General features: G+C 49.4%; 1 pseudogene; it reads right to left on the bottom strand.

Annotated features, from left to right (window-relative positions):
* Positions 1 to 1,017: 1,017 nt before the first annotated feature.
* Positions 1,018 to 26,412, bottom strand: part of LOC102569302 (ankyrin repeat domain-containing protein 26-like) — a 71,369-nt pseudogene continuing 45,974 nt past the window's right edge.

Genomic DNA, 26,412 nt, shown 5'->3' with positions numbered 1-26,412 from the left:
CATGTACCATATACAACTCGCACTACACAATTCTTGGCACTATCCCAGATGTATAGAATTTTAAAACTTAAATAGTAACTGGAATAAATGTGACAGCAATGCAAATTGTTCAGTTCTCTCTCTCTAATATAGGTAAAACTTCCATGAATCCTTAGGAGTTTTCCTGTGTCAGGACTGCAGAACAGGGAAAAAATAGGACAAAACTCAGTACATGTGTTGTTACAACTCAGGGAATGGACATACAAATAATGTATTGCATAGCAAAAGGGTAGAGATTTACCATAAAGTGGATGTGTCTTCACGTGTACTTTATTGAGCATTAAACTAAACTAACACACAGTAAAGCATCACTGTCTACATGTGCACAGCAATTACTACACATTAGATTAATTTAAAGTGCCATTTACTAGTACCAACAGATACAGGTACTAACAAATGGCACTTTAAACCAGTGCCCCTCAACACGCATATAGACAGTGACATCAAGCACAGTTTGCACCCAGTCAGCCACACCAGCAGGGGGCCAGCCTCCTGTTTGGTGCCGAGCCATGTGGCTCAGTACCTTTTCCAGCCATGTGGCATAGGCCGCTCTTCAGATACCTGATGCTGGCCCCAGGACCCCTGGACTGACCTCCAGAACCCCTGCCAGCTGCTGCATGCCCCCTGGGCACTGTGCCTCACAGCTGCGGGCACATGCCAGGTGATGCAGCCCCCCAGACCCTGGCTCTGCCTCCCAGGGTCCCTGGCAGCTTCTGTGTGCCCTCTGAGTACTGTGCCCCACTACAGGGGGCATGATCCAGGTCCTGCAACCTGGACTCCAGCTCTAACCCCTGGGATTCCTGCCAGCCTGAGACTGCCTCACAGGTACTGTGCCCCACCTCAGCAGGTGCATGCTACCTGATTGATGCCAGCACCCAAAGCCCAAGCCCGACCCCCTGAGGCTGCCCCTCCCATGCCCCCTCCCAGCATGAGGCTGCCCCCATGCCCCCTGCCAGCTCCAGGCTGCTCCCCTCCCCTGCTCACCCTGCCAGTCTGGGGTTGACCCCATGCCCCTGCCAGCCTGGGGCTGGCATCCAGGCAGCTGCAGCTGGAGCCTGGAGCTCCCCTTGGCTGCTGCAGTGGGGAAGACTAGGGCAGGAGCAGCCCTGGACTAAGCTGGTCCTGTCGGGCTCAATTTGTTTCTGACATGAGCGCACTTGTACACATGCTTGGGAACAGTTTAATGAGCCTGAATTTATTGTGCAGTAAATTCAGGCACATTAATTGTGCATATAGATGCACCTAGTGAATGCTAAACTGTAAGCTTGCAGTTTAGCTTTCATCTACTACAACAACTTATATCCCTCTTTCATTGAAGACTAAGCTGTTCCAATTTCCTCTTATTATGAGGTAAGAACATGGACACAGGGAGTCACTGTAGAGGAGTTGACACATGGTAAAGCCCTGATGGCATTTGCCCCATAATAAATTGTTCATATGTCCATATTTGGGCAGTTCTCTGAAACTCAAGAACACTGGTCTGAATTTGCTATGCTAGTTATAAATGAAAACAGGTATGGCTTTTCATAATAAATGTAAAATAAACTAAATTTATGCAGTGTTCTGATAGAGACAAGTGCAATGTACCTCATATTCATGTAATAAATTTATAGCTCATATTTAAATTGTAATAAAGGTTTTCCATCTATACCATTTAATAGAAAAACATTAAAATGTTATGGAAAAAAATGTCATTTTCACAAACTTGCATTGTATTTTGTTCAGATCATATAATTTTTCTTTAACACCTCTAGATACTGCTGTGTTGCCCTGGAAACTGGATCCTTATCTATATTTAGGTTGCTTGAAGATCCATCAGTAGATCCCACAGGAGAGACTCTTACGGATCCAGCTTCGAGATCAGCATTGGCTGGGAAAACAAAACCAAAGAGAAAAAACATGATTCTGCACATTTTGCATCATGCCTTATGTTAATTCTGTAGTGAGTAGACTTTGTCCAATATCTATTGAATCATTTGGTGAGCATCTATACTGAGTCCTGAGGCAGATATATATTTCAGATCAGAATAAAAGAAACATTATTTAAAAAGTGACATAAGCAGGGCATTCACATAGGACAAATACCTGATGCTTTTAAATTATACAAGTTAGTTTATTTACTGGTTAGCAAGCAGATTAATAGTATTTCTAAGGTTGCGTGTGTGGGGAGCTAGCTGGGGGTGGGGGGAGTGCAGGGGGCACGTGCAGCAGAGCTCACCTGGGTGGTGCAGGTGCAGTATGCACCCCCTCCATCTCGCCTGTGGCTGTCCCTGCGGTGCTCTGTATGGAGCTGGGCTGGGGCTGGGGCCAGGCTCAGCACTTGGCTGGCATGGCCCAACCAGCACTGGCTCTGGGCACCCAGGGCAGCCTGTGCTGTGCTCCCACCGGCACTAACCCCAGGCCCAGCCCCAACCAGTGCACACAGTTTCCTGATGGGGATGCCTCTCATTCACTCAGCTGCCCAAAACTGGCTGCTTGTTGCGCCAGGTGGGCGGAGTGGGTAGAAGGTGGCCAGAAGCTGAAGCCCTGTGCACTGAGGCAGGACTTGCTCAGCTGCAGCTTCCCACCCCTCCCACTGCCACTTCCCTGCCCTACTTGATGCCCAGAACAGTGCGGCAGGGGAAGGAGAAGGGGCAACCACTGGTGGTAGAGGGAGCTGAACAGTATGGCGGCTGCAGCAGCAGCAGGAACAGCCAGGCCTGTGACTGTCCAGTGGGAGTGTGGCATGGGCTGTCCCGGGCAGAGCACTGGGGGCAGCTGTGGGCCAGATGCAATCAGTTGGTGAGCACCTGTCCGTGGGCCGGATCCAATCAGGTGGTGGGCTGGAACTGGCTTGTGGGCTGTATTTTGCCTACCTGGTCTTAAGGACTACCTTCAACTTTTAAAAGCCATTAGGCACATAAATGAACTTCTTCCAGTGTCAAAGTTGGGGTGATTTAGTCCACTTGTAATCAGTGCTATGTCATTCTTATGTACCAAAGTAGCAGCTGCTCCTGAACAGCAGTTTCCCCTCCCCTTTTGAAACTGCTTCAAATGTATGTCCCCCCTCCCACTTAGGCACCTAGTGTGATTGTATTCCACCCTACTCAAGTCCTTGGAAATGCATTAATGCATCTACTTTTGTAACAACTACCACCACGCTCTTAAGATGGAGTCACAGAAAAGTAGTGAGGAGGAAGAGTACTCACCAGGGACTCCAGCCAGGTGGAATAGAATTGCAATGATTTGCCAAAGTCCACTAACACCCCTAATGGAGGTAATAATCTGCCCCTTGCTGCAAATGTGGGTGCATGTGCACACACACTTGCAAGATCCTTCTGCAACTACAGTGGCCTTTCCTCCATGAAGATAACTCTGAAGCCATGTGAAGACATTCCATTTTTCCTGGAAGAATTGCTGCTCTACCAGGAGAAAGCATAAGTGTGCAGATGTTCAGGATTTTTCTGGCCAGTCCAGGAGAAATATAACCTGGGAACAACCAGGTTAAAACATTCCAAGAATTACTTCTCCTGAGAGAGCAACTGTCTGTACATGTTTCCTCAGAGAAGTCTTGGCACAGTCCTCCAACATCTCAGGGTGCTTTGATATCACTCCTCTCCCCCCAGGGAGACTGTCACTCTCTAGACTCAGCTGCTCCAACCAAGCAGGGAGTAGAACATGCCCCCTTCTCAATCCCACACTGTGCTGCTAGAAGACACAGGTTGACTCTGAGCAGTCTGCGTCAGCCATTCAGGGCTGCCATCTGTTTCTAGGAAGACTATGGGAACCTGCAGAGCATGCCAAGATGTGTGCATAGGGCCCTCCCTGATCGTGCAGCATCAGCACTGCAAGCTCTTTGCTCTTCAAGGGCTCAGGATTCAAATGTCTATTCAAGCATCTCTGGGTAAGTTTTTTTACCAGGAGAACAAACCTGGAAGAATTCTCCCAGATCATTTGAACATGTATATGCAGCCTGTGTTAGAAACCTCTCTTCACTGACCAGGCAAAGTCCAACCAACACAGAAAATGAAACTATTAGTACTAGACAAATTCTTATTTTAAAAAGATAGAAACAAATCCTGAGGCATGGAAACAAATGGGTTCATGTCCATTCAGGAAAGTGGGGAAAACCCCCCTAAAACAGGTAAATGGGGGATTTCCATTTTTGGTTATAGAATGCTGATGCATGCTTAAGTGATTACATTGCTTTGAAATAGGCTCTGTCACTGTGAGGTAGTGGATTGGTGAGGATGGTTGCCACTCAGGAGAATAAATTATTAATTGGAGAACATGGCCACAGATTACATTACAGTTTTCCAGCTAAGTACCATATTTCACAGTGTACAAGTTGATCTGGTATATAATCTGACCCCATTTTCCTGATTAAAAAAGTTAGGATTTTTGTAGGTGTATAAGGTTACCTAACTTTTTGGATCAGAAATATGGGTTCGACTTATATCAGCCCCTGCATGCCCTCACTACAGGCAGGACACATGAGAGGTGGACATGTCTGAGACCAGTGCCATTGGAGGGGCTGGGGCCAGGGCTAGGGCTGTGGCCAGGGTCAGGCTTAGTGCTAGGAGGGGCTGGGGCTGGGCTTGGTGCTTAGCTGGTGTGGCCCTGGCAGCACCACTCACAGGGGCCAGGGCTGGGCTTGGCACTCAGCTGGTGCAGCCCAGGCAGCCCCACTTGCAGGGGCTGGGGCTGGGCTCAGTGCTCGGGTGGCATGGCCCAGGCAGTGCTGCTCACAGAGGCCAGGGACGGTGCTGGTTGGGCCATGCTAGCTGAGCGCTGAGCCCGGCGCCAGCTCTGGCCCCTGTGACTGATGCAATAGAGGTGGGCTGAGCAGGTTGCACTCCTCACCACTATGCACAGGCAGCAGGTGGGGAAGACAGCTGGCTCCAGCATGCATGGCTTCCACCGGTGATGCGCAAGTGCTGGCAGGACGGCACACCACAGGGTGGCAGTGCTTACATGGGCCAAAAGTGCCCGCCGCCTGCTGGCTAGTGTACCGTGGAGGGGGAGTGTGTGGGGGTCCCCACATGCCTTCACCTTCCCCCACACCAACACCCTGCCCACCTGAGCACATTGCTTTATGCTCCCACCAGCCTCAGCCCCATGCTCTGCGCTACAGCTCCCCTTCCCCACCACTTTCCTACCTGATCCCCAGAGCACTGCAGCAGGGAGACAAGGAGCCACTGGATGCTGGGGAAGCCAAGTAGCCCAGTGCCTGCAGCAGTGGCAGCAGCAGCCCTGCCTGGAACTTGTGTGCTGGCCAAGCCGGGCTGGGCCCTGGATTTGGTGTATAGATGGAGGTGGAAATTTAAGGCTCAATGTTTGGGCTTTAAACCTCAACTTGTACACTGTGAAATATGGTGACTGTTCTATGCTATACATTACAAGCACTCAGACAATGTTTTGTTCAATTAAATAGGCATAGAAGAAGTGATTATCAAGATTTCTCAGGCTAGGGACAAACATTGCACATAAACTGGTTTAAGTGACCAGAAACTGGTTTAAACTTGTAACAGAACAGACATTCAGAGCACATAAACCAGTTTAAAAATGGCCAAAACTGGTCCAGACCATGGGGGCAGGGCTACCCCTGGCAGCTGTGGCTCTATCACAGCTGCTCCCTGTGCCTTGGCTGAGCCAGGCTGGGCTGGGGAGCACCACACAGCCCCCTGCCCTGTGGGGGCAGAGGGAGGAGGAGGGGGAAGAGTACCCCGAGCACTGAACAGAGTGCTTCATGGTGGTGGGGGGCTCTTTATGGCACTTCATGGCCTGGCTCAGCTCAGCCAGGGCATGGGAAACAGCTGTAATGGAGATGCAGCTGCTGGGGGTGGCCCTGCCCCCTCAGCCTGGATTGGCCTCACTCAGCCCCAGCTGAGGCAACTGCATGGTTTGGCCAGGCCAGGCTGCGGGGGTGGGGCCAGTCCCAGCAGCTACAGGTTCATCAAAGCTGCTCTCACAGCTGCTCGGTCTGGCTGGGCTGGGCTGGGCCGGGCCGCTGGAGTGGGGTCACCCCCGGCAGCTGTGGCTCCGTAACAGGGACATTGATCCCTTTCAGCGAGCGTGGCCTGGCCTGGCCTGGTACATGGCTGGTGGCTGCTAGCCAGGCTGGCTTGGAGGTGCTGTGTGGGCTCATAGGGCTATAACCAGCCCCTGTAGTGGGTGGCTGCTGGACTCTAGGCTGCCAGCTCCTTCACCAGGCTGATGGGAGCTCCCCTAGTTCTGAGCAGTGCTGAGGGATGTGGCAGGAGCCAAACCTGGAGGTCAGGGGAGAAAGTCCTGCCAGGCTAAGCCAGCTTCCTCTCACCTGCCGCAGTGACTCCCCCTCCCATTCCTGCTGCTCCTGAGCCGCTCTGGGAGGTGGCAGCATGGGTTGGGGGGGAGAGCTTCAGCCTTGCAGCTTGTGCCCCATGTGTGGAGCTCCAGCTGCAGCTCCTGGATTGAAGCCTTCCAGCCAGGAAACTTCTGCCTTCCAAGGCCATCCGGGGGCTGCAGCTGAAGCGCCACACGTGGGGCAGAAGCTTCCCACCCCCCCACCCCAGCGGCATGGCACAGTGGTGGCAGCAGTAGCTGCAGATGAGGGGGGCAGACCAGCCCCCCACCCCAGCCAGCCTGCAGCTGCTTGTTAGGCTGCAGCCCCAGGGGCTCCACAGGGCAGGTGGTGCTGTGGGTTCAGGGCCTGATGCCACTTCCAACCTGGCCTGGGAAGCCTGGTCCCCATCCAGCCCCAACCTAGGGACCAGATGCCAGCCAGCAGGGCCCTTTTGGGGGGAGGGGGTGTTATTCCCTCTCCCTCTGGTGTCGGGCAAAGGGGATGGGATGAGGCTTATTCTGCCGCTTGGCAGCAGTCGAGTTGGGCCTACCCAGCTGCAGTCCCTCGAGGGCAGCAAGGGTAGAGGGGAGAATAACCACCCTCTCTGCCCCCTCTGTGTCAGGGCCCATGCTGGCCCAAAGCTGCAGCAGTGAGAGGGGTGCACCTGGCAGACCTGGCTTAGGTCCCTGCTGGTGGGATAAGGAAGGGGGAATGAAACCCCCCTCTGTCCAGTTCAGCCCAGCCTGGCCATGCCCCTCCAGCATAGCTTCCCTGCAGCTGAGGGTGACTCCTGGCCTGAGCAAATGCAGGCATGTGCTTGCATGTCCGTGCAGTTCCAAACTGGTTCAGCCTAGCCAGGTTAGACTAACTTGCAAAGGTTGAACCAGTTTAGGCTCTGGCTTTTTGAATGTTTGTCCCTAGCCTCAATGACCAATATTATTTATGCCTAACAAATAAGTCACTTTATATTTACAAAACAAAGAGAGTAGCCCACTAGGGGGTATTATATCAGACATGCACTATTATACTAGCAGAAAATACCAAATCACATGCAATAATATTGAATGAAACACATGAGAGGGGAGGTGATTTTTAAAGCTCATTTATACTTAAATAATAATTTCCTATAATTTGATTGTTTATATTTTTTATTTAGCAAATCTGACTTGGGTTAAGCTAGCTTTCAAGGCAGTTTATTTGTAGAGCATTTTGGAAAGCAGGCAGTTCTTGCCAAAAAGCACCACTACATTTGAAAGTCAGTAAAAGCAACAACTGTTTTTGGCACAACAGTTTACTACCTAATATGATTTATGCTTTAGGATATCATGCAGTGTTAGTTAACAATCAATTTTAGCCTTATTGAGGGAGGCGGGGAAACCCTGCCACATGTTCTGATAAATTACCTTGGTCAAGTTCTTTCCTGATACTTTTTTCCAGTTCCTTCCGCATCTGAAAGTACATTTTTAACATTTTAAAAATAGTTTAGAAATGAATTCATAATAATCTAGGTGTTTTTAAAAACCAACCCCCTCATTAAATTAAACTAAAAGCAAAACCTCAAACAGAGATTTCATCTTATTTTGAGGAAATTCTTGATGGAGCTTTAGGATACTGGTTACTGAACAATATCAAATACATGTCAATATAAACTTCATCATAAAACAATCAGAACTTATGTGATTCATCATTTTGTAGTTAAGCACAATCAAATACATGTCAATGAATAATGCATAACTAAATTCTTTTTCCAGATATGTGAGCAAAATCCTTATTAAATTATCATTAAAATCAGAAGCTCGGGTATATAGACTGTAAATTTGGCCCTCTGAGAAGACAGAGTAGAATCTGCAACTCAATAAGGCTATCATTGTAAAAGTCGTTCTTGCAAGACTGAGACAAACTCTATAAAGCATTAGTATTTCATTTAGCCTCCAGATTATGCTGAGCACTTTCTCACTATCTTTATGGAAGGTTGCAACATTCATTTCATTCTGTCAGCTTTCTACTGAGATATTCTGCTTGCTTTTATGGAGCTTAGTGTCTATGGCGATAGACACGAGAAAAACTACATTCCTCTCTCTCAAAAGGTGTTAGTTACCACCACTATTAATATTGATTACAAGCTCTTCCTTAATAGAAATCAGTCATTTTGTTGATTCATGTTGCTAGTACAGTACAAGTTATTATTTATAGCTGTATTTTTGTAATGCCAAAAATATGTTTTCCATTAAAACAGCCTATGACCTGAAGAATTTATAAATCGCAAAAGCTAACAGCCAGCATACAAGTAAGGACATAACTTCTAAATGTATGTAAGCAGTCAAAAGACTTTACTATTATAACTATCTCTTGTAAGTAACTAATAACTTTATGAATAAGGGTTATTTATTTAATATAACAACAAATAATGGAATAATTTAAATATTGTTTAATGCACTTTTTTCTTCAATTTTTAAAAGTTAACTTACCAGTAAAGGTGTTTAGGGAGTAGGAACAACTCTCTTGGTAAAGGAGACATTCTAAACACAGTTGGGGAAAAAAGTGGAAACACAATGATTCCCTCCAGATAAAAGAGAATCTTGTTGGCACTCAGTGACCATATTACAACAGTTGGAAATAATGTTGTAGCAAAATAAACTGACTAGAATACATTTAAGTGCCCTTTGCTAGACTGCAGGGGTAACTTCAACAAAATTAAGTTCCATACCACTGAAAACAACCATCAGGATTGAGGGGAGGACAGCTTTGCCTAAAAATTCTATGCCTTTAATGCAGGGGCGGGCAATTATTTCGGGTGGAGGGCCGCTTAATAAGTTTTGGTGAGGTAGCTATGCCCCTTGACAGTTGTCAAGCCTCCCTAGTCGCCATACTGGGATTGGAAGTCCCACCCCTTAACCCCATACCTTTGCCACCAGAAATCCCCCCTGCCCTTGAATCCCCCAGAAATATTCTTTTTGGGAGGGGATTGCCATCTTAGAACCAGAAAAAAACAAATCATACACTAGAAGTCAAACACCCACTATAATATATTTCCATTTTATTACAAAAAATATTTGTCATGATTTGTGTTTGTGTACTGTATATAGAAGGGATTGCATAATAATTCAAAAATGAAGTCTCACTCATATTGTGTGTGGGGTGTGTATATGGTGGGGGGATGTGGGCGGTACAAGTTACGTTGGGTGTGTGTATATGTTGGTGGGAGCTGTGGAGACAGGGTGTGGGTGTGTGAGATTTGTGGGGTGCAGGGTCCTCCCCACACTCCCTCCCACATAGCACACAGCCCCTGCTGCTGGCGGCAGCAGCAGTTGGAGAGGGGTGTGGGGGGCTCAGGGGAGCTTGTGCTTGGTGTAGGCACTTGTGTCTGGCACAGGCACTGATGACTAGTGGGGCATGGCTCTGGGGAGCACTGCATGTGGGGATGAAGAACACAGCCTGCCCGTCCACCTCTATCATGGGGGCTCCTTGGTGCATGCCTGCAGATCCTGCCCTCGCATGTGGAAGCCCCACACTGGACAAGGGAGTCCAGTCCAGTCCCACACTGGACTGCCTCAGGGAAGCAGGGGACAGGGCTCCCTCCACTCTGGGTGGAGTCTGGGGTTCTGCGCAGCAAGGGGTGGGGGAGGCAGTGGGCTTTCCCTGCTGCCAGTGCAGGAGCTGCAGGCATGCCATGGTAGAGGCAGCAGCAGGAGCAAACTGGGAACCATGGGGACCAGGATGGCTTCTGCTGTGTTCTGTGATCCTGGCGTTGTAGCCAGGAATCAAGTGGTGTGGTGCAGCAGGGCCAGGCACCTCCCAGAAGTGTGCTGTTCCTGGCTGCAATGTTGAAACCACAGAACACAGCAGGAGCCAGGCTAGCCCCGTGGTTCCCAGATGGCTCCTGCTGCTTCTGGCCCTGACCCCCGGTGCCCTGCACTCCTGCCTGCTGCCACTTCCTCTCCACGCCTTCGCCAGCTGCCTTTACCCCACCACTTTCCTTCCCTCCCTGCCCATCCCCACCACTCTGCACCTGCAACTCTGGCACCACGTGCTTCTGGCTGCAAGGTTGGGACTGCACAATGCAGCAGGAGTATCACATGGTTGTCAGCTGCACTGGCAATCCTCCCTACCCTCCACCTGTTCTTACTGGAATTTCCCTCTTCAGTGGAGGGAACAGCCCCAGGCTCCCAGGCAGGAAGCTTCTGCTAAGGCTAAGGCAGAACCATCTGGCGGGCTGGGGATGGAAGGCGGGGGTCTGGGGGCTGGGCGAGGGGTGAGGCCAGTGTGCCTTGCTACTGCTGCTGCTGGGTCCTGCTGCCAGCTTCCCCTGGGTCCTGCTGCCACTGGCTCCTGTCATCTTTGACAGGCAGCCAGGGGCAGAGAAATATTAATTACATTTTTTTTATGAGCCCCGCAGGCTAGATAGAATGGCTTGGTGGGCCGGATCCAGCCTGTGGGCCATATTTTGCCCATCCCTGCTTTAATGGCTGGTGAAGGGAGGGAGGGAGTTGGTCAAAAGGTTCCGAAGCCCCAGTTTGGCCAGGTACAGACATTACACTTTTACCAGAATAAGGTCTATACCTGTAACAGAACAAAAGTTTGGCACATAAAACTGGTCTATACCCATAACAAAACATAATTTTGGCATGCATAGACTGGTCTAAAAATGGCAGAACCTTGTCTAAGATTTGCACACCCTACCAAAGGGCGAATGTGTGCTGTGTTCACTATTGATTTCAACTATGCCACTTACAGAAAACCGCAGAACTTAGATTGATTTTGTCTTGGGCTTTTTGAATGTCTGCACCTAGCTTTTATTTACAGATGGGAGGAAGCAATGGGAAGAAGATAGCTATTAAGAGTAGAAGGGAAACAGGAGCAAAAGCAGTGGACCATGAAACAGGAATCAAACAGCCAACCATAGAAAATAACTAGTCAAGAGGGTCAAATCCCTGGAAAGAGATGGTAAGGCACCAGGAAAGCCCAGCCATTATGCTGCTGGAGCCTGAGAAACAGCTACATGGTCCACACAGATCGCCCTGAGTCTGCACAGGTATTGCAGGATCTGCCTTGATTTTTCTTCTGTATTTTGGAAACACTGCTGGATTTCTCACCCAAATATGTGAAAGAAAGAGAAAATTGGAAGCAAGTTGGGTCAGATGACTGGAAACCATGTTACATACTTCCAGGAAATGAAGCAAAGAATACTGCAGAAATACTGTTTATTGGTGTCAACCTACATGTGTCCTTGGGGATATTAGCTGCCTTTTTTTCTCATGGTGATGCAAAAAAAACAAAAACAAAAAAAAACTTTCCCAAATTTTCAACAATCTGAGAGAAGGATGTTCAGAATTTCAGGAATGTTTCTACAAAGTTAAACACAGACAACCAGAAGATAAAATATATCTTACTATAAGGTATGATATGAAAGCAACCATGATCTAAAACCTGGGGATAAAGAATGGTTGCTAACTGTGCTTCTTTGAAAGATAAGAGATGAGCCACTTTGTGGAAACTAATTATTTTTTTTATGTCTCAACTGCTAAATGGACAATCCTTTAAGAAGAAGCCAGGGATCTTTTAAAATTTATTATGGACCAGTTTGTGTGGCTGAATTTTGGAGCTTGATCAGGGTCACTACTTGCAAGATTCCTATAGATGATGCTCTGATAAGAGTACATTTTAAAGGTCAGCACAGATAAATCATAGAATCATAGAATCACAGAAAATTAGGGTCATAAGGGACCTCAGGAGGTCATCTAGTCCAACTGCTTGCTCAAAGCAGGACTGTCCCCAACTATGTAATTCCACTAGCTGGGTCTTAAAAACCTTCAAGATTGGAGATCCCACCACCTCTCTGGGTAACCTGTTGCAATGTTTTACTACCCTCCTAGTGAGAAAGCTCTCTCTAATATCTAACCTAAATTTCCTTTGCTGCAACAGAGCCCTAAGAACTTTTGGTTCTGAGGGTTAAACTGTTATTACTCTGGCTTTAGAAGAGACAAGGATATAAGTCCCTGCATTCTACAAATTAACTATTATTACAACTAGTGTCTTTCTAAAAAAGACGGCAGACTAAAACAGCAGTATTTTCTATTTATTGTGAGTACTTCTGTAGGAAAATCAAATGATAAGGCCAAACTATGTAGATGAACTTCTTTTAGGTCCAGAATTAGAAGGTCTTCTGGAGATTAAGAAATAGTTGAAGCTAGATTCCGATTTTCAGTTTTATTCTTCATGCATCTGTTCAGCCTTTTGAGGTTCAAACAGCTAGAATTTTACCCTTCCTATGAAAATATATACATAGCCCTACAAACTTTTGGTTTTGAAGGTTAGACTCTATTACTCTCACTCTAGAAGAGGCAAGGATATATTTAAAGACATACTGCAGGGCAGATTATTGTGTAACAAAGTTGGAGAGTGGATGAAGAAGGGATGTAGAGTAGTTTGGAATGCCAAAGTTTATCAGCATTTTACTATATCCCAATCCTGGGCTGCATACAGATGTTCATTTCTTCGGATAGAAAAATAGCCTGAGAAGTGGATTGTACAGATACGCCTCTAGCCTAAAGGCTGGAGAGCTTCACATGTGAGCTCTCCAGCTAGGGGTATTAGAGGGCTGCTCCCTGGGTCATCCCTGCCCTTAAGGGAACACATTACTTGACAGCCTGCTCTCTTCCCTGCTTGGGAAGGGGACAGGCTGCTAAGTGGCAGGTGGCAGCTGCCACAGATAGTCCTGGGAAGCTTCCAGCCCTCAGATAATACTCCCCATCCCACCAAGCAGCTGACTGGTAGGAGGGGGACATTCTCTCATGGTGGGAACTCTCCCAGTTGCCCCCTCTGGAGAACAGACCCACTTGTTATACTCCCCTGGACTGACCTAGACAAGCACTCAGCTGAATAATTGGAAGCTGGGGCACTGGGAGTCCAGCATGCAGAGAATTTCCTTAAGCCCAGCTCCTGGCCCCTCCAGCTCTTAACATTGCCACACCTGCTGGTCACCTGAGTGGCAGGGGGAGCAAGGGGACGCCAGTGGGGCTGAAAGCCAGGCTTGTGAAGAGCCTTGGCATGCCCAGCTCCTAGTTTCTCCAGTTTTTTAAATTGCCACAAGGAGAGGCCAGAGGGGCTGGGAGTTGGGCTTCAGAGGCTTTTCCTAAGCCTGGCTCCCAACCCTGACAGCTTTTAAATTGCTGCAGCTGCAGCTCAGCTGAGTGGTGGGAAGAGGCAAGGGGAAGTGGGTGTAGCTGAGGGTCAGGCTTACAAGCCTGGGTCCTGGTTCTGCCTGGGAGCAGAGCAGAGGGACCGGTTGGCAAAGCCCTGGCCAGCTCCGGCCCTGGGAACTTGACTAAGAAGCAGCTGGCAGCTGCTCCTCCCTACCCCTCCTGTTCTACAGGATGGGAGGAGCAACTGTCTCTCAAACTTTCTCTAGCCCTCTGACCTGGCCTGAGGCAAGCCTTTCTCCCAGCTCCATTTCCCCTGGTCCCCAGGAGGAGTTAACCCAGGGGAAAGTGTCTGGGGAGTGATTTAACCCCAGTTGTTCCCAGGTTATTTTTAACCTAGAGCAGCCATTTTTGCCCTGGCAGAAAAAGCTTGAATGTCTGCATACCCAAAGTGTAGCAGAACAGAGTGTAGGAGCTGATGATCTGTTGTGCCTAAGCTTCAAAATCTGTCCTGATACAAGCCTATGCAATCTTTTTTGTTGTTCTTCCCTGATTTGAATCCTTAACTTAGACATCTTAACCCAAAGCTTTGTTTTATACAGAATAAATATTTTGTTCTCTCTCTTCTTCACATAAGACAGTGAAGAATATGATGGTGAAATACTATGTGGGAAGAGAAAGTTTTGGCCTTCATTGCTTAGGTGAAATGCATTTTTTACTGAATTGTTCTTCAGCAATCACTGAACTTATCTCCATGAGACTTTGGTTTCTTTCCTGAAAGATTTTTAAAAGGAAGAAAACTTGAGAAATAATTCTATTGAATAAATCAATTCTTCAGTGATCCGAGAAAATTGACAGTGACATTAGGAAGTGGTTAAAGACCCATAACTGCATGAAAAGGAAGGCACAAGAATAATGCTCTGTGGCTTTACCTGATGAAGAGACAGATGGACTAATATTGATGGTTAAAGTCTGGAGACCAGCTTCTGCATTCTGTTAGAAGATATGGCAGCTGATGTAAAATAACAAAGAGGATATTGCAGGATCTAGCTTAAGAATATTCTGTGGGGCATAGGAAGAGAACAGAATGGGAATTAATCTTGGATTTACCAGATAACACAGGGGTGCACAAAATATGGCCCATGGGCTGGATCTGGCCCATCAAGGCATTTTATCCGACCCACAGCCAGTCCCTTGTCTACACTCAGCCCAGGTGCAGGGAGCCAGTGGTGGCCTTAGGGTTGTTGGGGACCTGGGCAAGACAGTCATTTGGGACCCCTTAGAAGCTTAATTTTGATGACCTTTAAGCAAGTTGGACATTTTCAATTTCACTCTGCCCTATCCATGAAACTGCAATAAAAGTATCTTAATACAATATTGATAATATCTTAATACAATATTGATAATATAAAGAAAGAGTTTTTTAACACTGAGCTATATTGAGCTAGGTTCATTCTAGGTTCAAAATTTTGGGCCCCCCTAAAGTGTGGGGCCAGGCAGTTGCCTGGTTTGCCCTCCCCTAAGGCCCTAAGGCCACTACTGAGGGGACAGCCTGTGCCATGGTGCTTGCCCAATGCCCCCAGGTACAGTGGTCCCACTGCCCCCAGGTACACAGCTGGGCTAGGGTGCTGGACTCCATTTTCCAGAAGCCTAGTGGAAGCTCCTTCCAGCTGCTGCTGGTGGACCTGTCCCTGCTGCCCAGATACCCTGGCTCATCTGTTTTGCACCTAACACCAGTTCTACAAGCATGGGTGTGTGGAAAGCAGATCACAGCTGGATCCTGGACCCTGGGTCCCAGCCCCCAGCCCCATGTTGTCATCACCTAGTGATCCTAGGGTCTCCATGGGCCACTTAGGGAGTTTTGGTGAGCTGTTGTGTGTGTATGGGGGATGGGGAGTGGGGAGGGGTGTTGACCCAGCCAGTAACAGCTCGCTAAAATTTCCTAAGTGGTCCTCCAGCCAAAATAATTGCCCAACCCTGAGCTAACAGCTAAGGTTCTACCTACCCTTAGCTGTATTAGAATAAAAAGCAAAATCTCCTCTAAAATTTCATTGTTTCCTATGGATAGGTACAATATAGGTACCAGGGGGGAAGAGGGATAACACAAGGATCCCTTTCCACTGCAACAAGGATTTTTCCCTGTTACTTTACTCACCCCAGCTGGGATTTGAAACCAGATCTCCCACATGGTAGGCAGAAACTCAGCCACCAGTGGTACAATATAAAAATGTAGCTGATTTAATAGATTTCATAGATATTTGGGCTGGAAGTGACCTCATGAGATCATGAGGGTCCAGCCCCCTACCCAAGGGACAGGAAGTCAGCCGGGGTCAGATCATCCCAGCAAGATAAGCATCCAGGTGTTTCTTAAAGGTATCTAGAGTAGGTGCTTGCACCACTATTGGGGGGAGTCTATTTCAAACTCTGGAGACTTGGACTGTAAAGAAGTTTTTCTTTATGTAACCTGGGTACACCCAAGGGTGTGCCCTATTCTCAACTGAATGGGGTGGGTAGGCAGGAGGGGCTGCTGTGAGAGGGATGACAGAATTTCAAGCAGATCCCTCTTTCCTCTATAGAGTTTGCCCAAGCCCAAATTTCTTAACTATATAAAATATATTAAGTTATAATATACATAAACATAAAACTAAATTTCATATATTTACACAGAGAACACTAACCAGTAACCAAGGTCAAACCCTAAATAACACTATTTACAACATCACAATACAACATTTCAATTACAAAATATAAGGCGCAAACATGATTAATCTTAATATCATCTACTCCTTAATATAGTCCCTGACCCATGGCAAGAGAGAGCTCTCCTTTCAATGGGGTCCCTTGTGGGGTGTCCAGGACCACGGGCCCCTCCTCTTAGGGCCTTGACTAGGCGGGGGGCTGCTCACCCAGCCCCTTCTCTGGGTTTGCCCGGCCCCAAATGTCTTTCCCCTGTGAGACCCAAGGGCTCAATGACTCACACTCCCTCAGGTGGCGGTGGTCAGGGTGCAGCTCGATGGGGTCTCCTCTGCTGCAGCGCCTCTCTAGGTCTCTCCCACACTGCTGGGTTCCTCCCCACCCTGTGCTCCGCTCTGGGCACTGAGGGCTCAGCTCCTCTCAGCTGCTTCACCACCGCTACTGGTTCCTGGGTGCTGGGCCTCACACTGCAGCACTACCATTTCCCTGTGCCCTGGCTCAGCAATGAGGGCTCTCTTAGCACAGTCCGGGCCCTTCAGGTTCCAGCCAGCCATCCTCATGCTGGGTGGCTAACCCAAGCAGCCTCCGCTACTCCCTGGCTCCCAAGGCTCGGGCCTGTGTACTGCCCTGCACACTGTGGGACCTGGCTGCTTGTCAGGAGATGGGGCCTGAGCCACCTCATTGCAGCCCCAAGGCCTTTGCCCTTTGCGCTGTCCCTTAAACTGCGTGGCCCTCTGGCCCCGCCAGGGTTGCAGGCTCAAGCCACTGCTTGCAACTCTCAAAGCCTGGGCTCTGTGCACCAAACCGCGCACCGTGATGGGCCCGAGTGGTCTCACACTGCTCCCAGGTCCAGATCTCCCTGCATCGTACCTGTGCGCTGTCAACAGCCTGAGCAGTCTCGCACTGCTTCCAAGGCTGCTCCTCCAGTGGCAGCTTCAGGAGCTTTGGGCCTATTGCCCACAGGGGGAGAGCTCCCCAACTTTTCTTGGCTCTACTCTTCTTGAGTCCCTCACTGCATCTGCCCCTTGTGCTGGGCACACAGCTCCTTTTATACGTTCCAGGGCTCTACCCCTAAAGTCTTCTGGACCTGACAGTTTACAGTCTTCAATCAGGTCCGAGGGAGCTCTTCTTCCCATCCCCTCAGGAAAGGGGTGTGACTTTATTTCTCCTGGTGCCTCATGATTGGTGGATGGACTCCACCAATCAAAACAGCAATATCTCAAGCCTGGGTCTCAACCCAAGCTCTGAAAGGTGAGCCTGCTACACTTATGTCCAGTCTAAAACAGTTTTCCAGCTGTTTGTGACCATTAGACCTTGTCTTCCCTTGGGGTGCCCTGGTGAACAGATGTTCTCCCAGTTTCTGATGCACACCCCTTATATACTTATAGGCCTCCACCATGTCACCCCTGAGTCTTTGCTTCTCCAGGCTGAAGAGTCCCATGCCTCTCAGCCTCTCCTCATAAGGTCTGTTCTCTTGACCTCTGATCATGCGTGTAGCTCTCCTCTGGACTCTCTCAAGCTTCTCCATGTTCTTTCTAAAGTGCAGAGTCCAGAATTGGATGCAGTACTCCAGCTGCAGCCTCACCAAGGCTGAGTAAAGTGGGAGGATTACTTCTTGGGTCTTGCTTGAGATGCATCTATAGATGCAAGCCACAATTTTATTTGCATTTCTGGCTGTGGCATTGCATTGGTGGCTTATGTTCATCTTGTGGTCAATTATGGCCCCCAAGTTTCTTTTGGTTGTGGTGCTAGTGACGTTAGCACTGCTGAGCCTATGAGTATGATGTGGGTTTTTTCTCCTGAGGTGGAGCACCTGGCATTTCTCAGTGTTGAATGTCATCAGGTTTTGATCCACCCACGTAGCGAGCCTCTTCAGGTCAGCCTGAATTGCCAGCCTCTCCTCTAGAGTGACCTCACTTCCCCATAATTTGGTGTCATCTGCAAACTTAGCCTGTCCACTTCTGACACCTAAATCCAGATCATTTATGAATATATTAAAGAGTACTCATCCGAGTACTGAGCCCTGGGAGACATCACTGGTCACTGTGTGCCATGTTGACTCGGTTCCATCGACTATCACTCCCTCACTCTGACCACGGAGCCAGTTCCCCAGCCATTGGACCGTAAGGTTTCCCAATTTTACCATGAGAACATCATGGCAGACCAAGTCAAAGGCTTTTTTGAAATCTAAATATATGACATCAACCTCTTCTCCTTTGTCTGGTCCTAGAAGGAAATGAGGTTGGTCAGGCAAGACTTACCCACAGCCATATTGGCTCTCTCTCAGGATGCTGCCTTTTGTTAGCCTGATGTTGATGGTTTCTTTGATGATTACTTCCAAGGTCTTTCCAGGGATTGAGGTCAAACTGATTGGCCTGTAGTTCCCTGGATCTTTCTTCCTTCCTTTCTTGAAGATGAGCGCCACATTGGCCTTCTTCCAATCTTCAGGAACCTCTCCTGAGCACCACCAGTTCTCATATATCCTTGCCATTGGTCATGCTATGATGTTAGCCAACTCTTTTAGCAGTCTTGGGTGCCTTCTGTCTGGGCCAGCTGTCCAGGCTCTCAAGCTGTTCCCTCACAAGATCTTCACCAATTATAGGTATATGGTTGCCCTTACCTGGTAGTCCTGTATCCTGTCAGGCAGGGTGATCCCCTTGGGTTGGTGGAAAACTGATGCAAAGTTATCATTGAGGAGATTAGCTTTTTCCTGGGTGTCAGTTGTCAGCTGCCCCATTTGGTTCAGCAACATTCTGATGTTGCCCTTGTGTTTTTTTCTGACTGCCCATCTATTTGAAAAAGGACTTTTTATTGCCCTTGATTCCCATAACCAGTTTGAGTTTGGTATCATCCTTCGCTTTTCTGGTGTACTCCCTGCAGATGCGAGTCAGTGCTGCATAATTCTCCTAAGTGGTAGTTCCCAACTTCCATCCCTTATAAGCTTGTCTTTTCAGATTCAGGATGCCCATAAGTTCCCTATTGAGCCAAGGGGGTCTCCCAGCCCTTTTGTTATCTTCCTATAGGTCAGAATGGACTTCCCTTGTGCTTTTAGGATCACGTAGGGCAGAGCTATTCAATTGGCAGCCCATAGGCTACATATGGCCTGGCAAGTATTAAGCCAGGGTGGGCAATAATTTTGGTGGCAGGCCACTTAACGAGTTTTGGTGAGCTGTCGAAGGTGGCACACACAAAATCTTTCAGAAGATATAATTTTATCCAACTATAGATAAAAAACAAATCATATACTAAAAATCAAACATCTAATTTAACATATTTTCATTTTATTTCAAAAAATATTTTTTCATAGATTTCATAGACATTAGGGCTGGAAGGGACCTCTGAAGATCATCGAGTCCAGCCCCCTGCCCCAGGGGCAGGAAGTCAGCTGGGGTCATAGGATCCCAGCAAGAAAAACATCCAGATTTCTCTTGAAGGCATTCAAAGTAGGTGCTTGAACCACCTCCGGTGGCAGGCTATTCCGGACCTTGGGAGCTTGGACAGTAAAGAAGTTCTTCCTTATGTCCAGCCTGAAACGGTCTTGCAGGAGTTTATAACCATTCGACCTTGTCATCCCTTGGGGTGGTCTGGTGAAAAAATATTCCCCTAGATCCTGGTGAGCATCCCTTATAAAAATATAGGTGGCCATCAGATCACCCCTGAGCCTGCGCTTTTCCGGGCTGAAGAGTCCCATAGCTCTCAGCCTGTCATCATAAGGTCTATTTTCCTGACCTCTGATCATGTGCGTGGCTCTTCTCTGGAGTCTCTCAAGCTTCTCCACATCCTTTTTGAATTGTGGAGCCCAAAACTGAATGTAGTACTTCAGCTGCAGCCTCACCAAGGCCGTATACAACAGGAAAATGACATCCTGGGATTTCGTTGAGAAGCATCTATGGATGCAAGCCAGTGTTTTGCTCACTTGACTAGCCACAGCATCATATATCATATATCATATAAGACTGGAAGAAGGCCAATGTGGTGCCTATCTTCAAGAAAGGGAGGAAAGTGGATCCGGCTAACTATAGGCCCATCAGCCTGACTTCTATCCCGGGGAAGATCTTAGAAAAGTTTATTAAAGAGGCCATCCTTAATGGACTGGCCGACGCCAACATCTTAAGGGATAGCCAGCACGGGTTTGTTGCGGGTAGGTTTTGCTTGACCAATCTCATTTCCTTCTACGACCAGGTGACCTATCACCTGGACAAGGGAGAAGAGATTGATGTCATATATCTTGACTTCAAAAAAGCCTTTGACCTGGTTTCCCATGATCACCTCTTAGAGAAACTGGCCAATTGTTGCCTTGGGTCCTCCACGATCCACTGGCTGGAAAATTGGCTCCGGGGTCGGACCCAGAGGGTAGTAATTGATCTAAGCCACTCATCATGGTGTCCTGTGACCAGTGGGGTCCCCCAAGGCTCTGTTCTTGGACCCATACTGTTCAACATCTTCATTAATGATGTAGACACTGGAGTCAGAAGCAGACTGGCCAAGTTCGCTGATGACACCAAACTTTGGGGAAAAGCATCCACACCAGAAGACAGGCAGGTGATTCAGGCTGACCTGGACAGGCTCAGCAAGTGGGCGGACGAGAATCTGATGGTGTTCAACGCCGATAAATGCAAGGTTCTCCACCTTGGGAAGAAAAACCCACAGCATCCTTATAGGCTCGGCAGTGCTATGTTGGCTAGCACTATGCAAGAAAGAGACTTGGGGGTCATCATTGACCACAAGATGAACATGAGCCTGCAGTGCAATGCTACAGCTAGTAAAGCGACCAAAACGCTGGCTTGCATCCATAGATGCTTCTCAAGCAAATCCCGGGACGTCATTCTCCCCTTGTACTCGGCTCTAGTGAGGCCGCAGCTGGAGTACTGTGTCCAGTTTTGGGCTCCACAATTCAAAAAGGATGTGGAGAAGCTTGAGGGAGTCCAGAGAAGAGCCACGTGCATGATCAGAGGTTAGGGAAGCAGACCCTACGATGACAGGCTGAGAGCCCTGGGGCTCTTTAGCCTGGAAAAGCGCAGGCTCAGGGGTGATCTGATGGCCACCTATAAGTTTATCAGGGGTAACCACCAGTATCTGGGGGAACGTTTGTTCACCAGAGTGCCCCAAGGGATGACGACTAGGTCGAATGGTCATAAACTACTACAAGACCGTTTCAGGCTGGACATAAGGAAGAATTTCTTTACTGTCCGAGCCCCCAAGGTCTGGAACAGCCTGCCACCAGAGGTGGTTCAAGCGCCTACATTGAACACCTTCAAGAGCAAACTGGATGCTCATCTTGCTGGGATCCTATGAACCCGGCTGACTTCCTGCCCTTTGGGCGGGGGGCTGGACTCGATGATCTTCCGAGGTCCCTTCCAGCCCTAATGTCTATGAAATCTATGAAATCTATGAAATATTGAAGGCTCATGTTCATCTTGTGGTCAATCCTGACCCCCAAGTCCCTCTCGTCCATAGTTGAAGTCAGTGTAGCACTGCCGAGCATATAAACATGCTCCAGGTTTTTTCTTCCAAGGTGGAGAACCTTGCATTTTTTGGTGTTAAGCACCATCAGGTTCTCATCCACCCATTTCCTGAGCCTGTTAAGGTCAGGCTGGATTGCCCTCCTGTCCTCAGGTGTGGATCCTTTACCCCAAAGTTTGGTATCATCTGTGAACTTGGTCAGTCCACTTCTGACTCCAATGTCCACATCATTAATGAAGAGGTTGAACAATATAGGTCCAAGGACACAGCCTTGAGGGACCCCACTTGTCACAGGGCACCATGACGATTGACTTCCATCAAACACCACCCTCTGGGTCTGACCATGGAGCCAATTCCCCAGCCAGTGGATCATGGTGGACCCAAGGCTGCAGTTGTCCAGTTTTGCCAAGAGTTGATCATGGGATACCAGATTGAAGACTTTTTTAAAGTCAAGATATATGATATCAATCTCTTCTCCCTTATCCAGGTGATAGGTCACCTGGTCATAAAAGGAAATGAGACTGGTCAAGCATGACCTACCCGCAACACACCTGTGCTGGCTATCCCTCAGGTTGTTGCCAATGACCAGTCCATTAAGAATGGCCTCTTTGATAATCTTTTCTAAGACCTTCCCTGGGATAGAGATCAGGCTGATGGGCCTGTAGTTTGCTGGATCCACTTTCCTCCCTTTCTTGAAGATAGGCATCACATTGGCCTTCTTCCAATCATCAGGCACTTCACCAGAGCACCAGGAGCTCTTGAAGATCCGTGCCAGGGGCTGAACTATGGTGCTGGCCAGCTCCTTGAGTACTCTGGGATATAAATTGTCAGGGCCGGCTGACTTGAAGGTGTCCAGCCTCTCAAGGTGTTCCTTCACGAGGTCAGCATTGATGGAGGGCAAGGAATCACCCTCACCCAGGCGTCCCTGTCCTGTAATGGACCAGGGTGTCCCATGGGACTTGTGAAAGACCGGCACAAAGTACCCATTTAGTAAGCTGGCTTTTTCCTGGGCGTCAGTCGTCAGTTGTTCCTTCTGGTTTAGCAGGGGTCCAATGTTGCCCTTGCCTTTTCTCCAGCTCCCCACATATCCAAAAAAGGACTTTTTATTGTCCTTGATGCTTGTAGCCAGTTGGAGTTCCATTGCAGCTTTGGCTTTCCTGGTTCACTCCCTGTAGGTCTGGACCAATGCGGAATATTTCTCCTTGGAGGTGGATCCCATCCTCCATCCTTTGTAGGTCTTTTTTTTTGATGCAGGAGGTTCTCTAGTTCCTTGCTGAGCCAAGGGGGCTGCTGTGCCCTTTTGCTGCCTTTCCTCCGAGATGGAATAGCTTTAGCTTTTGCATCTAGGATCGCTTCCTTGAGGAGCAACCACTCTTCCTAGACTCCCCTCCCCTTGGGGTCATGGTCCTTTAGGGCCTCACTGACAAGCCTCCTGAGCTTGTCAAAGTCAGCCCTCCTGAAGTCAAGGACCTCTGTACTGCTGACTGACTTGCCAGCTTTTTGGTGGATGGTGAAAGTGATCAGCTTGTGGTTGCTGTCACCCAGCTTTCCTTCAATCATTATGTCACTGATTAGCTCATCCCCAGTTGCCAGTACCAGGTCGAGCAGTGCTTTACCTCTTGTTGGCCCGTAGACTTCTTGAGTCAGATAGAGCTCATCCACACATGTGAGGAAGCTTTGCGACCGTTCGGATTTGGCCGAGCGCTCTTCCCACGAGATGTCCAGGTAGTTGAACTCTCCCATGACAACCATGGACCAGGAACATGTGGCCTCAGCCAATTCCCTGGTGAACTCCTGGTCAATCTCTTGATTCTGAGAGGGAGGTCTATAGTATACTCCCACCATTGTATCCCCTGTGCTGTGTTCCCCATGGATTTTAACCCAGGTGGTCTCCAGTCGGCCACCCTGGGTGCCAGTGTTGGCTTGTAGGGATGCATAACTTTCCTTGACATAGAGAGCTACACCCCCACCCCTTTTGTCCACTCGATCCCTCCTGTATAGGGTAAAGCTGTCTATACCCATGGTCCAGTCATGGTTGGAGTCCCACCAGGTCTCTGTTACCCCTATGACATTGTAATTGTTTGTGTTGAGTAGGAGGACAAGTTCTTCCTGTTCATTCCCCAAGCTCCTGGCATTCGTGTACAGGCATGCAAGTGCCTCCTTGGGGGCCCTTGCCTTGCCTACAGCTTGCTCCAGGGCTGAGGCAGGGGTGGGCTCCCTTAAGTGCCTTGGCCTTCTTGTTTTGCAAGGGTTGCTCAGTGGGCCAGCAATCGTGGTAGTCCCCCCGTCCCCCAGCGGGGTTAGTTTAAAGCCTGGTGGAGCAGGTCAGCCAGTTTGGCTGAGAAGAGCCTCCTCCCCAGTGGAGAGAGGTGGAGGCTGTCCCTTCCCAGCAGTTTGTTGCCTCTCTCACCAAAGAGCAGGCTGTGGTCATGGAATCCAAAGCCTTCCCAATGACACCAGCGCCACAGTCTTTGTTTCACTACCTGGATCCTTCTCTCCCTCCTCAGCCCGTAGCCCGAAACCAGAAGGATCAAGGAAAACACCAGCTGCACCCCCAACCCATTAAGCCCTGCTCCCAAATTCCTGGAGCACTTCATGACCTGGCTGGGAGGGTTCCGAGCCATGTCATTGCTGCTTACATGGATAAGGAGCATAGGGTAGTGGTCAGTGGGCTGGAGGAGGTCAGGGATCTTCTCTGTAATGTCTTGGATATGGGCTCCCGGGAAGCAGCAAACTTCCCAGGCCAAGGGGTCAGGGTGGCAGATTGCCCCCTCAGTCCTGCTCAGGATGAAGTCTCCCACAACAAACACTTTGTGTTTTGTTTTGGGGAGAGCGAGGGTGGTAGCTGCAGTTGAACCTGTGTTGCCTTCAGGAGCTGGAAACTTAGCAGGCTCTGCTGGGGCTGCAAGAGGTTCATACCTGTTGCAAAGCTCCAGCAGGGGGGTAGACTTTGGTGTGGCGGGCCTTGGGGCCCTTGACCACCTTGGTCCATCCCCTTGGCTGGACAGGATGGGAGGTCCTGGTGTCCTCCCTTGTCCTGGAAGGTGACCATGGTCGACTCTCTGCCTCCTGGGGGAGAAGGGCCTGGCAACAGGAGTTGATCTCCTGCTCACAGTCCCTGATGGCACGTAGTCTCTGGACTGCAGCCTGGAGCTCCTCCAGATGGCATGCCAGAGACCCCAAAAGGGAGCAGACCTCACAAGGGGAGGTGGCCATGCTCTCGGACCCCAGAGCCTGAAAAAGTGACAGCCAACCCCTGCAGCTGAGAACCAGGGGCTCCATCTGTGTGGAGGCCTCTGAGGCACCAGAGGGGGTGACTGCAGACCCCAAGGGGACCCTCGGGTTGCGGTGTGTGCTCATCTGTGGCATGCTGCTGGGAGGCCGGCTGTGGCTGGGACTGCCTACCCTAGGGTGGGGGCACACTGGCAGGGCCTCGGGCCCTCCCGCTCACCCTTGTGTGCAAACTTCATGCTAGCTCATGTGCCAGGCAGACAAGCGTGCCTGTTTGTGCATCCTGTTTGCGAGGCTCCGGTCACGTGGCTCCCTGGGGGGCTGGGTTATGTCCTGAGTTATGTTTTTTTGAGTATTGTAAATAGAGGCAATTACATAATAGCTCAGAATAAAGTCTTACTTTTGTTTATTGTGTGTTTGTGGGGGGGGTATATGTGTGGGGGTGTGTATGTGAAGGTAGGAGAGGATGTGTATGTGGGGGTCTACCCATGGACTAGGTCCCAGGAACTGGCTAGGGGAAGGGGGAGGGAGGCAGAGGGTGTATGCAGCAGAGCTCAGCCGAGTGCTACCGTGCAGGTGTAGTCCACTCCCCAACTTCCAGCCCGCAGCTGCCCCCACAGCACTCCACATGGAGCCAAGCCCCACTTGCTCCAGCCCCGGGCAACCCACACCATGCTCCCACCCACATCTGCCAATGCTTTGGCTCCGGCCAATACTTACAGCTTTCTGGAAGGACTGTACCCCATCTGGGGTGGCTGCAGCCACCTGTGTACTTCTTAGCAACTCCTGCCTCCAGCAGTTCCTCTTCCTGCTCCTGCTGCACTGCTTTAGGCAACAGATAGTATGAAGAAGTGGCGGTGGTCATGGGGTGCACTCTGGACACCACACACCCAGCCAGGCAGGGGGGGAAGCTGTAGCTGGGCAGCTGCTGCCCCAGCAGGCTGGGTTTCAGATCCCAGCTGCCTTCCACCCACTTGGCCACCCGCAGGTTGTTACTCATTGTGCCAGGAGGGTAGAGTGGGTGAAAGGGAGCTGGGAGCTGGAGCCCCACACACTGGGACAGGAGCTGTCTGGCTACAGCTTCCCTCCTGCCTGGATGGCCAAGTACTGCCTTGCTTGCATCTCCATGGTTTCCCTGCACTACCTGCTACCTGGAGTGGTGCAGTAGGGAAAGGAGGAGAAACTGCTGGAGGTGGCAGGGGGCTGGGGGCTGAGCAGTACCCTAGTGGCTGCAGCTGCACCAGGAGCAGCTGGGAAGCTGTGTGCTTTGGCTGGGCCCGGGGACATTGGTAAATGTGGACATGGGTACAGGTGGGAGCATGGCGCAGGGTGCTCTAGAAGGGAACAGGCAGGACTTGGCCCCATGTGGAGCCCGGTGAAGATAGCTGTGGGCCAGGTCGAATCAACTGGTGGGCACCTGCCCATGGGCTGGATCCAATCAGTTGGTGGGCTAGATCTGGCCCATGGGCCATATTTTGCCCAGCTCTGGTTTAAGTTGAGGTCCCTAGCCTCTCATCTGGCTGCTTCTCTCTGTATCAGTCT

Source organism: Alligator mississippiensis, chromosome 4 (assembly GCF_030867095.1).
Source record: "Alligator mississippiensis isolate rAllMis1 chromosome 4, rAllMis1, whole genome shotgun sequence".
NCBI classification, from domain to species: Eukaryota; Metazoa; Chordata; order Crocodylia; family Alligatoridae; genus Alligator; species Alligator mississippiensis.
Note: the sequence above shows the minus strand (reverse complement) of the source record. Positions and strands in the feature narration are given on the sequence as shown.